Source organism: Topomyia yanbarensis, chromosome 2 (genome assembly GCF_030247195.1).
Source record: "Topomyia yanbarensis strain Yona2022 chromosome 2, ASM3024719v1, whole genome shotgun sequence".
In the NCBI taxonomy this organism is placed as follows: Eukaryota; Metazoa; Arthropoda; class Insecta; order Diptera; family Culicidae; genus Topomyia; species Topomyia yanbarensis.
Window position 1 is genome coordinate 316,073,809 of NC_080671.1, and position 13,663 is coordinate 316,087,471.

Sequence of the window (13,663 nt, forward strand, 5' to 3'; positions counted from 1 at the left end):
TCAAATTGGCTGTCTATGTTGAGATGTGGTTGGCAATGTGTTCATAATATTTACGCCGACGGTAGGTGTCCTTTCAATTCTATAAGGGTTAATTATGTCCCCTTTATGCAAATTTATTAATGTTGAAGTAATATTTTTATTCGGTGGTCCAGGAAATTGAACACGTGCTGCGGCCAGTAGCAGAGCTTAAAAAAATTGACATCCCTGCGTGAACTTGAAAGGAATCAAAATTCAATTCATGGCCGCAGCGATCAATGAAATTTTTGCTTCGTTTCCCTCGTCATTCGTTCTTTCGATGCAGCGCATTCAGGTTCGGACATGTTCGGTTTCAGAAGCAAACTGAATTTTGTTTCTATGCTAGCTCTGAGAGGGATTATTGAGAAAAAGTGCACCAGATAGAGATTACGCAGTTCACTTATGTTCGATAATGTAGAAGATACCAACTTTAGCCTTCAAACCGTCCACATAATAACAAATTAATGCTTTGGTTGGCGAAGGAATTTATATTTCCTCCGCATTCAAGCATTCGATTCTTTATGAAATTTCGGTCAGTTGGAAAGTTATTGAATGAGGGAGGCGGTGAATCTGAATGTTGGTTTCGGTAAATACAAGCAGAAATAGGTAACTGATTTTGAAATTTCAAAGCACTGGCCAGTAGGTCCTTGTCCGAAGGCAATTTGGTGATTTGGTCGTTAATGTTGAAATTCCGATTATTGTTGTTATTGTTAATATTCTGACTATGACTTCCTGTTACTATTTTTGTTAAAGGTGTAGTTTTTCATATTGCTAAAGTTGCTGTTGCCTTTATTGTTCTTATTGTTGTTGTTGATGTTGTTTATATTCTTCCTTCTTAGTCTGCGATTTGACTTCTCAGCTTCTTTTGCTTCAAGGCGTCGTTTACGTTGTCGTGAGTCATATTGACTCCAGTCGCGTTTCCATATTTTTTGGTGTCAATGAAGCGCCAGCCAGATGTAGGTTTAGAATCGATTTCCGCCGCTGATTATAGTTCATTTATTACCTCAAAAGATACGCTTTTTTATGTTGGAAAGCTTCTTCGAGGATGTTGTTTCGAAATTATATGATCTTGACCGTTAGAAAAGTTTTCGAACCTTTATTCCACTTTAAAATATGTATTTTCATACTTTGACTTAATTGATTAAATTATAAAAGAAATTAGAAAAGGCATCTGTTAGGCTAATTATGTTTCCGAACTTAATAATCTTAATTACTTAATACCTTAATTAATTTATCGAACTTATATGAAATTTAAGCATTTTCGAATCCCCCCCCCTCCTCACCAAACCAAATTACTGACTACGCCACTGTAAGATTTAGCATGCTGTTTTAAATCTGATGTTAAAGTGATTTCAATGGGTACTTGTTCCGTACAGTTGCCTTATGAGTTTAAGGCTCAAGTTACTTTCTTTGAGCATGTGTTAGAGTTGAGCGTTTGGTAGTATGCGTAGGAAAAATTGTGTACAGCTTTGCCGCGGTAGTATGCGTTGGAAAAAATGCCTTCAACTTTGTCACCTGTTTATCCTATAAAGCATTCATTAAACTATAAAAGAAGATAATCAGTCGATTTATTAGATTATCAGGATTCAAATCATGCAAAATAGTTGGTGTAAAAACAATTGACCGGACGGGATGGTGCTCTTGAAAAAGTTGCTGTGGTTTTTATACTACGCAGTTGTGTCGCGTGCCCCGGGACAGTGTGGTGGTGTGACGAAAAATCACCGCCACTGTTTCACAAGCACCATTCGACCCGGTCAATTGTTTTTCCACCAACTATTTTGCATTAATTGAATTTTGATAATCTAATAAATCGAGTGATTTTCTTCTTTTAAAGTTTAATAAATGCTTTATATGGATAAACAGGTGACAAAGTTGAAGGCATTTTTTCCAACGCATACTATCAAGCGTTCAATTCGTGTAGACGCTCACCGAAAGTTCTTTGAACATTAAGGTTGCACAGAGAATGCCCAAAATTCGCAAACGAAAAAAGCAGTTTTTTTCCACACCGTATGTCAGATCTTCATAAAAATCAATCAGCGTATGTAGAATGTTGTTACAGTACTGCTGATTGATTTTTATGAAGATCTGACATACGGTGTGGAAAAAAACTGCTTTTTTCGTTTGCGAATTTTGCGCATTCTCTGTGCAACCTTAAGGTTCAAGCAACCTTTTTTAAGCATGTGTTAGAATTGAACGCTTGGTAGTGTGCGTAGGAAAATTTGTGTTCAGCTTTGCCACCGGATTATCCATTTAAACCTTTTTAAAACTCTAAAAGAAGAATATCAGTCGATTTATTAGATCATCACGATTCAATTCATGCAAAATACCTGCTGGAAAAACCATCGGCTTAGCTAAATGGTGCTTTTGAAAAAGTGGCTGTGGTTTTTTCATTGCGCAGTTGTGTTGCGTACCCCAGCTCGGTGTGGTAGTGTGATAAAAAATCACAGCCACTTTTTCAAAAGCACCATCCAGCTAAGCCGATGGTTTTTCCAGCAGGTATTTTGCATGAATTGAATCGTGATGATCTAATAAATCGACTGATATTCTTCTTTTGGAGTTTTGAAAAGGTTTAAATGGATAATCTGGTGGCAAAGCTGAACACAATTTTTCTTACGCATACTACCAAGCCTTGAGGTAACTTGAGCCTTAAAGGCAGTAATCTGGAGATAGTAAATAAATGACCACTTGTAACCATTCTCGTCGATCAAAAATTAATATGCTACGTAGTAAAAATATTTCATATATTTCTCAAAAACTAAAGGCTAAGGAATGCTGCAATGAAAAAAAAATGCCTTATCTCAAATTGTGGACTTATATATGTTAGAATCGCAGCATAATACAAGGACGTAATAGAAAACTCTAGTGCTGTTGTTGAAAATGTATACTCGTGCCGTGTTTCTTGATATCAATTTAATCCGATTAAGTTGTTGACAACATAGTGCATAGTTGCACCATTAGTTCAACATATGACAGTTGTGGGTGAAACTCCCAACGACAAAAAAAAAATAATGCCTACTGATGAAGGTTAATAGAATTGGAGTGACTAATGAAAATGGAAAATACATAGTTCATAGAAGAAATAACTCTAACTTTGTATTTTGCGTGGTACTGAAGAACATACAGAAATGGATATTTTAGCAAGCGTGCTCACTGCTCAAGTTGAGGACATTTCCGCTGAGGTCTACCCCTTCCCGAAGCATAAACGAACAGCGCATCGAACGCACATTAGATGTTGCCAAAACACTATTTAATAATCGCTAGCAACGATTAAACGTTATTTCTGATTTCCGTTTCTCGTTCCAGCAGCCACATATGTGTGTATTGCTACACAAATCGTACGCATAGACGTACAACCAGCTGTCTGCCCAGGGTGATTACGGGCCAATCAATTACGAATACTGTTTCGTAATTACAACGACCGAAAATGGGATATACAAAGCAGTTTAACTCTGAATGGGTGCTCGCTCATTCATCGTGTTTTTGTGCTTTCATCGTTCTCGAGGTATGTACCTCCAAATCGAGGTATTACCCAAGTACCTACCGAAGATGCAAGGGAGTACTAGGATAGTAGCTAGCAATGAGAGAAGGTATTTGTTCATGGTTTTTAAGGCGATCGTCTCATGTGACAGGCTTTTTCTGCATTTCCGGTAATTTTGTTGCGGACTACCTAGACATCTTAGGGTTTTGTAGTTATATTTTAAAACTTTTTCTGAAAAGTTGGACTTTAATGTTTTGTGTTCCACTCGTCAGTAACTGATACCAACTTGCTGCCAGTTAGACGATATATCCAAACTAACACCAGAATTGGCACCGTGTGTGAACGCTTAAAGCAACTGGCTGGTTCCTAGTGATGTTTCGGTTAGCCAAACACAGAAGCTCTGGGTCGCGGACGAGTGTAGGGAAACGAACTGTCTTTTAAAATATGATTAATTTTTTTGCATTTACAATCATATTCAATAAGAAAATTTTATTTTTGACCGCAAATAGTATGATTTATAAAAATATGTTAAAAATAGTTGCAAGGAAAACTTTTTTTATTGAGAGCTTCTCCATGATCCGAATACACCTTAAGATTTTTTAAACCTTTAAAACTATACACATTTGATTGTTGATAGTTTATGATGGAGAAATACGAATATATTTTAAAAAGGGTATAATTTAACGAATTAATGGCTTTTGTTGGAACAAAATGCCAATTATCTCGATAACTATCGCATTTTGTAAGTTTTCTTATTAAATGCGTTTTGATTTAAAATGACATTTGGAATCATATTCTGTAATAAAATTACAGTTTTGTCTGTCAATTAGTATGAAATTTTAAAACATGAACTAACTTTTCAATGATAAGTTCTCCATCATGCAATCACATGCAAAATATTTTAGTTGGTTATCTTAAGCAACACAAGTGATTTAATCAAATCTAAAACTCATGTTTGTCATTTTGTTTATTTAACTTATTTTTTTCTGCGTGTCTATAAAATAAATTCCCAGCCCATAACTTGCAAAATCCCAGCAATCCAAACGCTCCGCGCCAGTTCAGTCCGGTCGCGACAGTTTCACTTTCGCCCAGAGTGGAAAGGCGTCTCGCCTCGGTGAGACTGGCATACAAAGCCACCACGAGGCCAGATGGCAATAAATTCAATAATCGACATTATAATTTGTTTGCTAACAATGTACCGAACAAAGCATCATTTTGTTCATGTTGCTGTTGGTGCTGTTATAGTAGTTATGTGGAACATCGACACCGCAGTCAGCCTAACGAGATAAAAAAACGGCGGAGCAACGGATTTTCATTGTGAAATTTTCCCCCGCTTTCACCCGGCGTTGCCACATGGTTGATTGGCTTGGACCGGAGTAATAACAGAATAGATGCAAAAAATAGGATCAATGGCTCCACAACAGATTGGTAAGTGAATGGCTGTAGGTACATTCTAAACTCAAATGTTCGTATGCTGATAGGTTGTGGGCTGGCTGTTTGAAATAAAAACAACGAACGATTTGATGGGCGAAAATGTGGCAGAAGGAAAATTGATTACGCTCAGCAATAATTGAATAAAATAATAGAAAATTGGACACTGCTGATGGTCAGAGAGGTGTGCAACTGCCATTTAAATATTAAAAGTGTTGCTATTCGTCGAATCTGGGTTACGAATCGAACAGCAAAACCGATTCTTGCTAAGCTAATCAAATTTAAATTGTCTTGTGCTGGATTGTTCCAAGGGAAGCAGACGAAGGCAAGTTACTTTGTCAAATTCCGCAATTTTCAAATATTCGTCCGCTGTTGTAGGACAGTTGTCAAATGAGCGTGCATATTATTTGAAATGTAAATAATGCATTATTATTGCGATTTGATCATGTGATGTGATGAAACAAATTAATTGTACTGTTAAAACAAAATTATCAAATCTCGAGAACTTTACTTAAAAGCATTCTGATACATTTTCTCCCTATGGTGCAAACATTTTTGAAACAGTTGACTGCTAAATAGCCCCTCCTTGCAGCGATCGTATCCTTCGATGGCTAAGTCATCAAACGAGGTCACTGATTAGATCACTGTCCTACAGTGGAATTGCAGAAGTATCCTCCCGAAAATCGATTCCTTCAAATTTTTACTAAACAATTTAAAATGTGATGCTTTCGCATTATGTGAAACTTGGTTAACTTCCGATATAAATCTCAACTTCCACGACTTTAATATGATCCGTCTGGATCGAGAAAACCCTTATGGAGGAGTACTTTTGGGGATCAAAAAGTGCTATTCTTTCAACCGAATTAACCTCCCTTCGACACCAGGCATTGAAATTGTCGCTTGTTAAGTTCTAATCAAAGGTAGACCTTTGCATTGCTTCCATCTACATTCCTCCTAGATCCTCGGTAGGGCACCGAACGCTTTGTAATATCACGGAATCCTTACCGGCACCGCGGCTAGTTCTGGGAGACTTTAACTCGCACGGTACGGTATGGGGCTGTCTTCATGATGATAATAGATCAACATTAAACCAAGATCTTTGCGACAATTTCAACATGACCATCTTAAACACGGGAGAAAAGACGCGGATTCCTACACCACCAGCACGCGCAAGCGCGTTGGATTAATCGCTTTGCTCGACATTGCTACAGTTAGATTGCAGGTGGAAGGTGATCCCTGATCACCACGGTAGCGATCATTTGCCTATCGTGATTTCAATTGCTAACGGTTCAAGACCATCGGAAACAATCAATGTATCGTATGACCTCACACGGAACATTGATTGGAAGAGTTACGCGACCGCGATATCCGTTAAAATCGAATCCACTCAAGAACTTCCTCAGGAGGACAGTACGAATCAAGCTCAGACTAAACCAGTACCCAGCGCGAATACCCATGGACGGTCTCCCAAAGTGTGGTGGGATAAAGAGTGCTCAGAGCTGTACGCGGAAAAGTCCACTGTATATAAGGCCTTCCGGGAAGACGGGTTACCCACCAGCTGTCAACAGTACGCGTCGTTAGAAAGGCGAATGAAGAGTCTAATGAAAGCCAAAAAACGCAGTTATTGGCGCCGGTTCGTCGACGGGTTAACGAGAGAAACAGCGATGAGCACTCTTTGGGGTACGGCTCTACGTATGCGTAACCGTAATAGTACCAACGAGAACGTGGAATATTCAAACCGTTGGATATTCGCTTTCGCCAAGAAGATCTGTCCGGACTCCGTTTCGGTACAGAAAACGTGCCGCGCCGCGTCTCCTCACGATACCGCGAACGAAACACCGTTCTCGATTGTGGAGTTCTCACTTGCTCTCTTATCATGCAACAATAACGCCCAAGGGTTAGACAGAATCAAATTCAACTTGCTGAAGAATCTGCCTGACACTGCAAAAAGGCGCTTGTTGAATTTATTTAACAAGTTTCTTGAGGGTAACATTGTCCCTCATGACTGGAGGCAAGTGAAGGTCATCGCCATCCAAAAACCAGGAAAGCCAGCCTCCGACCACAACTCGTATCGGCTGATTGCAATGCTGTCCTGTATTCGGAAGTTGTTCGAGAAAATGATCTTGTTTCGCCTCGACAATTGGGTTGAAGCAAATGGCTTACTGTCAGATATACAATATGCTAACAAAGAGCAGATGGCATCAGTCTTCTTGGATATTAAGAAAGGGGTTTTGACTCAGTTTATATCAACATTCTGTCAGAGAAGCTGCACCAGCATGGTCATTCACAAATTTTAAATAACTTTTTGCTAAACCTGTTGTCTGAAAAGCACATGCACTTTTCGCATGGCGATTTAACAACATCGCGATTTAGCTACATGGGTCTTCCCCAGGGCTCATGTCTAAGTCCCCTGCTCTACAATTTTTACGTGAATGAAATTGACGATTGTCTTGCCAATTCATGCACGCTAAGGCAACTGCAGACGACGGGGTGGTCTCTGTTACAGGACCCAAAGCTGCCGACTTGCAAGCACCATTACAAAATACCTTGGACAATTTGTCTGCTTGGGTTGTTCAACTGGATATTGAGTTCTCCACGGAGAAAACTGAGTTGGTTGTTTTTTCTAGGAAGCGTGAGCCGGCGCAACTCCAGCTTCTATTAATGGGTGCAACGATCAATCAGGTTTTCACATTTAAATATCTCGGGGTCTGTCACATTAGGTATCTGAAACAGAAATGCCAACAAAGGATCAATTTTCTCCGAACAATAACTGGAACATGGTGGGGTGCCCACCCAGGAGACCTGATCAGGTTATACCAAACAACGATATTGTCCGTGATGGAGTACGGGTGTTTCTGTTTCCGCTCCGCTGCGAACATACAATTCATCAAACTGGAGAGAATCCAGTATCGTTGCTTGCGCATTGTATTGACTTGCATGCACTCGACCCATACGATGAGTCTCGAAGTGCTGGCGGGCGTTCTTCCGATAAAAACCGATTTTGGGAACGCTCATATCGATTGCTCATCCGATGCGATATTCTGAACCCGTTGGTGATTGAAAACTTCGAGAGGCTCGTCGAGCATAATTCTCAAACCAGATTTATGTCCACAGAGCATTAATCCTTCTTCATATACTCCCAACCGTGTTCGTTTCCTAGATACTTCTGATTCTACTGTATTCTTCGACACATCCATGAAGGAAGAGATTCGTGGAATCCCGGACCATATACGCCCGCAAGTGATCCCCAATATATTTTATAATAAATTCCGAGAAGTCGACTGTGACAAAATGTTCTCCACTGACGGATCAAATCTCGATGGGTCCACTGGCTTCGGTATCTTCAACAATACTATCACCGCTTCATTCAAGCTCAATGATCCCGCTTCAGTTTACGTCGCAGAGTTAGCTGCAATTCAGTACACCCTTGGGATCATCGACACTCTGCCCACAGATCACTACTTCATCATTTCGGAGAGCCTCAGCTCTATCGAGGCTCTTCGTGCGATGAAGCCCAAAAAGCAATTCCCATATTTCCTGGGGAAGATACGGGAGTCCTTGTGTACGTTATCTGAAAAATCTTACCAGATTACCTTTGTTTAGGTCCCCTCTCATTGCTCTATCCCGGGCAATGAAAAGGCCGACAAAGGTGCACGCATTAAATGGTGACATATACAAAAGACCACTCAACAGCTGGCAAACCTCGTGGAGCAAGGGTGAACTTGGACGATGGCTACATTCCATTATCCCAAAGGTATCAACGAAGCCTTGGTTCAGGGGGATGGATGTGGGTCATTATTTTATTCGTGTAATGTCCTGACTTATGTCCAACCACTACACCTTAGATGCGCATTTGCGACGTATTGGGCTTGCGGAGAGTAGTATGTGCGCTTGAGACGAGGGCTATCACGACATCGAGCACGTTGTCTGGGTATGCGCCGGGTATTTGGACGCCAGGTCTCAGTTAAAGGATTCCCTTCGGGCCCGAGGTAGACCACCCAATGTCCCAGTCCGAGATATGCTGGCAAATCGTGATTTCCTCTATATGTCCCTTATTTATACTTTCATAAAAACGATAAATATCCCAATTTAGCTCCTCTCTTTCTATTTCTCGTTTTTAGAAGTTTCCTTCTGCCTTGTGGAACCGATCAGCTCCAGAGTGCCACTATGTAACCGCCGTCGCCCTTACCACTACGCCTGCATAGAAGGAAACCGAAGCGAGAGCGACTCTAGGTCCGATGACTTTTGAAGGATTCCCCGCGGGTCCGAAGAATACCATCCGCCATTCCGGTACTCCACGACTTACTAGACTGAGGCGCAAATTTGTTTCGCTGATCCACGCTGATTTAAGATAGATATAATTTTCACTCTTTTTTGAAACTCTTGTTCTCCATCTTGTAAATAGAATTGTATCCCTAGTTTTAAGGTATCTGTGAAATTTCTCATAAATATTTGTTCCCCCTTTTGTGTACTAAACTATATTGTTAGTTTTAAGATAACTGTAAAATATTTCGTAAAATACTATTACTCCCCCTCTTGTATATACACCCAAAACTCGGCCATAATACCTTTGCGGTAATAAGAAAAAAAATGCTCTAATAGCAAGACGTTTCATGCTAAAACGGTCACAACAAAAAAATTTCAAACGGCAATACCAACACATTCAAATCTTCTCTGCGTCGCACTCATGTTTCATCAATTCTTATTCAATAAATATTATCGCGTCGGATTGTCTGGAAGTGTGTAGCACTTCGCTTGTCATTGTATTGCGCATCAAGTGAAGTGAACACTATGTGGACAAAGACGAGATTCGATTGTCTCTACACGACACATTCCGTATTTGAAGATCGGCTCACACTCGGCTAGCTTCAAAGCACAGTCAGAAAAAACGACTCGGAATAGTGGTGGGGTATTTCGGCTGGTGTTAAATTGAAATTTCTTTTCTATCACGCACGTTAACAGCAAGGTAGCGACTGCACAAAACATGAACAGTTCTTCCCGTCATGTACGGGAAGTAAGACCTATGGTTTGGATCCACGTATCCGAACCGAGGATTCGGATCCAGACACTTGTCTGGATCTAAGCACCAGGTCTGGGTCTGGTTCAGGTCCGGACTTGGTAAGGGGAAAAGGGGATGGGCTAGATCCGGGTACTGGTCCGGATCCGGGTACTGGTCCAGATCCGGGAGCTGGTTCGGATCTGGGCATGTGTCTGGATCCGGGAGGTCTGGATTTGGGGACTGGTCCGGATCTGGCAGCTAGGCCGGATCCGGAAACCGCTTAAACTTTTTATTCCACTATTCAACCTACCCAGTAAAAAATCCGTAATTCTGGCTGGTTTCTGCCAATATTGGGGCAGATTCCAGCCTTAATTTAGTCAGAGATCCGCCAGGATTCCGGTTGGTTTGACTCGGTACTAATACTATTATAGCAATCGGCCGAATTATCCCACATCCGAACAGAGCCGAGGTTGACACATACTGAAAAAGTGTTTGATTGTGTGATGCGCATACATGAACAGCAACCGAAATTCGTCATTCCACCGTTTACTACCTTTGCGGGAATATGAACTTAATACCGCAATGCGCAATTGCGTGGTCTGTTAACGAAAACACAATAGAATCATACCCAAAAGTAATAAACATACCCGTCGGATTTTGGGTGTACAAACTGAATCCCTTGTTTTAAAATTTTTCATAAAAAAATCTTTTGCCCTCTCTCTTGTATATTGAATCTTATTTCTAGTCTTAAGATAGCTGTAAACTTTCTTTTCTTTTGTAAACAAAATATTTCAACATTGTAACCTCCTAGTTTTAAGATATCCGAAATGTAAAAACAAAAGAATTTGGCACCGCCAAGCTAACGCATTTGTGCCTATCAAATAAACGATATGAATAAAAACAAAAAACTGCAAAGTTACGTTCGAATCGACGGTGGTCATATTTTGCGGTCGGCCGGTTATTCATGGGATCCCTCGTAATATAAAATATTTAAGAGTAATTTTAAATTAAATTAATTTTATGTAGAGCAGTATTTAACTCTGAGGAGATCAATCCTTGATTTGTAAGTAACCAGTAAATAATTTTCGTTGATATCTTTCATGACTATTCGAATGAATCTTAAAGTTGGGGAATCATAAAAAATCCGAGTGAGCGAGGTTACATACCAGTTTATCATTTCTAGTAGTACAAAATCGATATTAAGCAAATTAAAGGAGTCGTGTCAATTTAGCATTCTAGTCTGTGTCGAATTGCTACAAATTCCCTTTAAAACATTTTTCTACCATATGATTCATGTTTTACATTTTACTGTGAAAGTAATCGATCAAAGTCAATTACTTTTATTTCTTTCATCTTTTTATTCCACTTACCTTATTTTTGTAACTCGTAACTCCATCACGCCACTACCTGAAATACGAAAAAGAAATAAACAACTGTTTAGTAGTGACACAGAATAAGGTGATTAAAAACTTGGAATGTAATAAAAACAACAAAAATTAAAATAAACGATGACAATTGAATGACGACCCTAAGCGTAGATCTTTTTTGACGAAATTAGATGTACTTACCTTCATCAAAATAGAAATTTATATGGTATTTTGGGTTGTGTGTAAAGCCCTGTAAGAACCTAGCTCATCCAACAAAGTGTCGAACGAAGTAGATCTGCGTAATTGTAATTGTTTATTGAGGGCTTTAACCAAAAGGTCATTCGCCCGTTGGGATCAGCGTAAGACGTTTGTTGAACAAATTTTTCAGCGAGTGTTTACATAGCTGAGGCAGAAATGGGAATGAAATGCATTTTTTTAAAATTATGTTAAATTTTATATACATTCCTAGAGTGATCTGCCCCTAGGAACAACATTTTTTTCTCTTTTTACAGGGAATGAAAAAAATGAGACACCAGTTATGTACGGGTAGCAGGAACTATGATTTGGATTCACTTATCCAAACTGAGGGTTCGGATCAGTGTTGCCAAGTATTTTGAATCAAAATCTAGCAATTTCGAACAATTCTGAAAAAATCTGCTACTTGATGCCTTATAATCAAACTACTTTGTTACAAACACATTTTATGTGATTGTCCGTCGGTTTATGCCGAAGTACTTGTTGAATCTGTACTGTCCATTAAAGCATAAGGACCAAATGTCATCAATAGACTTAGACTCGCATGGAGGCATGAGATAGGAAACTTGTGAGAATTTTGTTATCCCGCCGTTTGACGATTGCGTTTCATATCTATGACACTGAAAGTAAAAGTCCCCAAAGTTGAGTTGACAATTAGTTTAAATCTTAAGATGGAAAGGAGGAAGCGATCTGCAAGGCGAAAAAGAGGAAATAAAAATTTAGGACCGGTAACTCAAAAGATAGATGTGATACTTATATTATAATAGTTGTCAATTAAAAATCCAAATCTCGTATTTTGAGTCATGTAAGTCCATCATATATTTCGATTATAAATGTACTACAAATTTATTCTCAAAGAAGAGAAATAATAGATGTATTGGACATTAAACAAGTGAAGAAGTTTAAGAAGGGCATTTGGGACTTAAATCGATAAAAGTTGCCATAAAAAGTGCGAAGTTGAATAGTACATAAAATAATGGTCAACCATAACAAATAAGATAATTATTATTCTTAACATCGCATTGGATAAAATAAATTGTGTTGGATTTCTGGAACAAAATTACCAACATTATAAATGTTTCATAAAATCGACCTAAAATGTTCACGATTCGAACAAAATTCGTCGCTGTTGTGCTATCTTATGACAAGCGCCATTTTGTACATTTCGAGAAAAACGATTTTTAAAGTTTGAGATTGAATATCTTGAAACTTATAAATGGTATAAACAATTCAAAGAAGACAAATGATGCTTCTATCTATTCTGCATTAATCTCTCAAATATTACAAAAATCGGTTAACTACATTGCGAGTTTTCTTTAAAAATGTAAACAAAAGTCGGTCTCACACGTGTCATAGGTGTGTATTGATGACAAAATTTGTATGGCATGTCATAATCGTGCATGGAAAATTTCCCATAGAAAAAAATCATCAATTATTAACTTTTATTCATATCTTTGGCTTCATTTGGTCTATAAACAATCGATGAGATGCATTGTGAAGGAAATGAGTGGGGGAATCTAGAAAAAATAGTTATTTTTGGTTACAGTGTTGCCAAATATGTTATATTTCCAGTTTAAAACTTAAATTGCATTTTTCTCACAGTTCGTGCATTTTTGTTTCGAAAATGATTATTCCATTGTGTTTATCAGATAGTGTTACATATAAAAACATCTCATACATAAAGATAATTAGAGCCAATCCCCCGACACAGTCATTTGAAGCAAAAAATTAAAAATTTCTCAGCACGTTTCTTGCTATATCTCAGTAACCAAGTAGAATGTCAAAATTCTGTGAACGCCACTTTGTAGAGATTTTTTAGACAAGTAATGTGGCATATCTAACTCAGTTTACCCCAAAATGGCGTTTGTCATAAGACAGCACAACAGCGACGAATTGTCACAATACAAATACGACTACTTTGAGATAGAATGTAATCGGCTGTGAATTCATTGTGACGGAGTATAGTACCAATGCTTTGATTTTATCGAGAAAAGCCGACAAATCACCTTAACTATTTTTAAAATATTCTTTTCTCTTGCCAGATTTTCTACACTTCCTAATTGAGTAACATTTACGGCACTCAATAAAATTTATCACATTACGGTGGTTCGCCCACTT

The 13,663-nt window shown here is 38.8% G+C and overlaps 1 protein-coding gene across 2 annotated transcripts in view; it reads right to left on the bottom strand.

The window, feature by feature from the left end:
• LOC131683669 (F-box/LRR-repeat protein 7) overlaps window positions 1-13,663 on the bottom strand; it is a 201,230-nt gene that overhangs the window by 86,287 nt on the left and 101,280 nt on the right. For both annotated transcript variants that reach the window (XM_058965851.1, XM_058965850.1), the window contains one exon: window positions 11,294-11,330. The gene's annotated coding sequence lies outside the window, so the exon portion shown is untranslated. The remainder of the gene's footprint in view (window positions 1-11,293; window positions 11,331-13,663) is intronic.